Raw genomic sequence first — 4,797 nt, forward strand, 5'->3', positions numbered from 1 at the left:
GTAGAGATCCCGATGTAGGGCTCGATCCCAGGACTCTGGGATCATGACCTGAGCTGAAGGCAGAGGCTTTAACCCACTGAGCCACCCAGGTGCCCCAGTGGGTGGAGTTCTTATACGTAAGTCACCTAAAAGGTAGCTTTCTCCTTAGAGCTGCAAACTAGACTGAACCTGAGGTTGTGAGTTAAGTGACTTTTGCTGAGAGTTTTGACAGTGGAGACAGTAAGCCAGGGCTGTCAGTATAGCATGTGGATGAAGTGTCATACTCATGTTTTGAGGTGAAAAAATGCCAACCTGCCATAAACTCAAAGACTTATGAGTTTTCTTCATTCCCCAATGTCTGGAAGATGTGTTTACAGAGCTTTCGTAGACTATTACAGCTGTCTGTAGTTTGCTTTGGATAAATTCTGGATGCCAAGCTTCCGTATAAATGCCAGTATTTCCTACATATTCTTGACTGTCCATAGGGTGTACCTTCTGGAAAACTAAGCTTGAAACAACAACAACAGAATACTTCTAGGCAGGCACTTCCCTTCTGGGTGGCAGAGGATAATTATACATGTTGGAGTGTAGGGGTTTGAAAGCACATATAATATTACCATTAATGAATGGTGAGGACACTTGTTTTTCACTGTGGTCTAAACAAGGTTTCAAAAGATCTTGGATTTTTCATTATTATGGAGGAAAACAGTATCTCTCATTCATTTTTGTGAGCCATCAATATTTGAGCTTCTTGAACTTAAATTATATTCCACACATACCATCTTGTTCCATTTCCTCTAAATGCTGTTTCAGCCCAGTGGTTGAAATACTTATTTTGGAAGTCATTCCTCTTATCTTTTGTTATGGGGAAAAGATATGGGATGAGTAGGAAGAACACAAGAAGTAACTGCCTGCTGTGAACAGCATTTTCCTTGAGAACATTTGCTGAAAGCAACCAGAGACAATTGTTGAATATTGTGGCTGCCTGAGGGGGTAGATGATTATTGGGATACAAATTAAGAAAATTTGTTGGTAGCATATCTGCCCTACACGAACTACTACAAAGAGCTCTTTGTTCTATGTTCTTTGTTCTATGTAGGGACATAGACAGTCACTTAAATCCTCATAAGTAAACAAACACCCAAACAGTAACATAATAAGAAATATAATGTATAAAAACACATTTATCTATTTTTATACCTTTTCCCTGACTTAAAAAACAGCTGCACAAAACAGTAATAAAATTTTTTCTGATAGGCTTATAATATAAAGCTTTGCGCAGTGGCAGTATCGTAGCCAATGAGGTTTATCCGAGGCGCGATTATTGCTAATTGATAGGCTTATAATATAAAAAAATCACCTAATATCATTCCTCATTAGGGAAATACAAATCAAAATCACAATAAGACCATATTCCACACTCATTTAGATGGCTATAGTTAAAAACACAGATAATAATAATTATCAGAATGTATGGAGAGAAAAGGATACCCTCACATTGATGGTGCAGATGTAAGAATTGCAGCCACTTGGAAAAAGATTTGAAAGTTACCTTAAAAATTGGATAGAGTTATCAACCCAGCAAATTCCACTCTGAAGTTATAACCAAGAGATATAAAAATGTATATCCATGGGGCACCTGGGTGGATCAGTGGGTTAAAGCCTCTGCCTTCGGCTCAGGTCATGATCCCAGGGTCCTGGGATTGAGCCCCGCATCGGGCTCTCTGCTCAGCGGGGAGCCTGCTTCCTCCTCTCTCTCTGCCTGCCTCTCTGCCTAGTTGTGATTTCTGTCAAATAAATAAAATATAAAAAAAATCTATATCCACATAAAAACTTGCACATTTATAGCAGCATCATTCATAGTACCCAAGTAAAATGTGTATCAGCTTATGAATGTATAAAGAAAATGTGATATATTCATACAATGGAATACTACTCAGTCCTAAAAAAGAACAAAGTACTGATTCATGCTACAGCATAGATAAACCTAGAGAGCATTATGTGAAGTGAAAAAAAGCCAGACACAAAAGGAAACATATCATTTTATTTAATATGAAATGTTCAGACTACACAAAGCTTTAGAACTAAAGTAGATTCAAGGTTTCTGAGGGCTGGATTAGAGAATGGTGAGAGGATTGGTAGATGAAGTCTGGAGGGTATAGATGTTCATTTGGGATGAGGAAAATTTCTGGAATTACTGGTTATAGCTGAACACTTTGAGAATCCAACCAAAACCACTGAACTGGACACTTTAAAGGGGCTAATTTTATGTTAGGTTAAATTATATCTCAATAAGAAATTATTTTTTAAAGATTTTATTTATTTGACAGAGAGAGAGATCACAAGTAGGCAGAGAGGCAGGCAGAGAGAGAGGAGGAAGCAGTCTCCCTGCAGAGCAGAGAGCCCAATGCGGGGCTCGATCCCAGGACCCTGAGATCATGACCTGAGCCGAAGGCAGCGGCTTAATCCACTGAGCCACCCAGGCGCCCCAATAAGAAATTATTTTTAAAGAAGAACCAATGTGTAACAAAAGGTTACAGAAAATATATCAAAATATTAACAGCAAACAAGTTTATTGAGAAAATGTGTCTCTCTAAGAGCTCTCCCACACTGGTGGCATTCAGCAACCTAGCTATCAAATGGAGATAACTTATCTCTGCAGAAATAGGTCATTAAAAGGAAGTTGTTTTGCAGTTCACTCTGCTGTTTAATCTGAGTGTGCCAAAAGGAAGTTCAGGGGCAGAGACAAGTATCTTTTCCAACAGGCCACATGTGACCTACGATATTTTTACATGGTTCAATTAAAATGATTTTTTTCGGGCGCCTGGGTGGCTCAGTGGATTAAGCCGCTGCCTTCGGCTCAGGTCATGATCTCAGGGTCCTGGGATCGAGCCCCGCATCGGGCTCTCTGCTCCGCAGGGAGCCTGCTTCCTCCTCTCTCTCTGCCTGCCTCTCTGCCTACTTGTGATCTCTCTCTCTGTCAAATAAATAAATAAAATCTTTAAAAAAAATGATTTTTTTCTTTTGTAAGAGAGAAGAGATAGCTTTTAGGGTTGTGATATTGAAGGTGGAGGACAATTAACACTTAAATACTTTGATAGACATCCATGAATTAACTTTTCAACTTGTATAGAAGGTTTATTCATCGTAATGAATATTTGTATGTAATGCTTCAATAAAAAGTTTACAAGAGAAAAATCTTATCCTGTCACATCCGATACTTAAAATCCTCAAAAACTAATGATAAATTTAAAAAGTGAATAAAAATAAAATAATAAAAAAACTAACAACAAATCCAAACTGTGAACCCTGACCTACAAGGTATCACTTGACCGAACTGCCTACTTCCCTATTCTTACCTAGAACCCCTTTTCACACCTCTATAAACATGACTGCCATCTTCCTTTCATCACCAGACCCCATTTCCTTCTTGGGTGTTACTTTTGGTTCCTCTGCCCCAAGAGTTCTTTCCTCAGTCTCCTACCTACCTCCAATTATGACCAATTCAGGTCATAATCCCAAATATTACCTCCTTAACTGATTTTTCTCAGACTTCACTCTCTATTAAATCATTCCATTTCAATTTTTTCCACAGCTCTTTGTTGAGTAGTCGTTTTATTTGGTGATCATGGTGGTATGCAGCCAAAAAAGAGGAGGCAATTCTTATTCTTCAGGTGTGCAGGTTACCCTCTCATGATTAAGCCCAAAGTTGGTCAAACCTAAGGATAGAAATGCCTGGGAAACATCTGGTTTCTTCAGTGCTGAAGCTAACATCCATACAACTGCCATGGCCTCTGAGGTGATGAGGAAAATGGCAAAAAAGAAAAAAAAATGATTAAGAATTTTAGCTCGTCTATTCCTAGGTAGAAGCAAAATGGCTGTGACAGTTTCTCAGACTTTCCTTGCTTTCGGTCATCTTGACAATTTTGAGGAATGTGAATATTTTGTAGAATGTCCCTCCACTGGAATTTTTCTGAAGTTTTCCTATTAGACTGCAGTGATAAATTGTGGGGAGGAAGACTCCGGAGGTAAAATGTCATTCTCATCATATCAAAGATACATGCTATGCAGATGGTTTATCACTGATAATGTTAACTTTGATTGCCGGGCTGAGGTAGCATTAGATTCCTCCATGGTACATTTACTGCTGTTCCTGTTGTCCATATTCTGTGAAGCTCACACTTGAAGATTGAGAACTGTGTCCACTGTTTTTTTTGTTTTTTATTTTATTTTATTTATTTATTTGACAGACAGAGATCACTAGTAGGCAGTGGGGATGGGGGGGGGGGAAGCAGGCTCCCTGCTGAGCAGAGAGCACAATGCGGGGCTCGATCCCAGGACACTGAGATCATGACCTGAGCCGAAGGCATAGGATTTAACCCATTGAGCCACCCAGGCGCCCCTGTGGTCCACCATCTTGAGGGAAAGTTTCTACATAAATTATTTGGAATTCTTCATGGGAGATTACTATAGAATACTATAAACCAAATTCCGGGTGCAGGCTATGCTCATTGCTGCTAGGGTATCATTGCTTCTAGGCATTGGTAGCTGACAGAGTAACAAAAGGTATGTTAAGTACAAAAATCTGTGTTTGGGGCGCCTGGGTGGCTCAGTGGGTTAAGCCGCTGCCTTCGGCTCAGGTCATGATCTCAGGGTCCTGGGATCGAGTCCCGCATCGGGCTCTCTGCTCAGCAGGGAGCCTGCTTCCCTCTCTCTCTGCCTGCCTCTCTATCTACTTGTGATCTCTCTCTGTCAAATAAATAAATAAAATCTTTAAAAAAAAATCTGTGTTTGCATATAGCTATTAATCTTTCCACT

The 4,797-nt window shown here is 39.7% G+C and overlaps 1 pseudogene; it reads left to right on the plus strand.

The window, feature by feature from the left end:
• The first annotated feature begins 1,249 nt into the window (after window positions 1–1,249).
• LOC123935617 lies at window positions 1,250–1,412 on the plus strand (annotated as a pseudogene).
• The last annotated feature ends 3,385 nt before the right edge of the window (window positions 1,413–4,797 follow it).

This window comes from Meles meles, chromosome X, assembly GCF_922984935.1.
Source record: "Meles meles chromosome X, mMelMel3.1 paternal haplotype, whole genome shotgun sequence".
NCBI lineage: Eukaryota > Metazoa > Chordata > Mammalia > Carnivora > Mustelidae > Meles > Meles meles.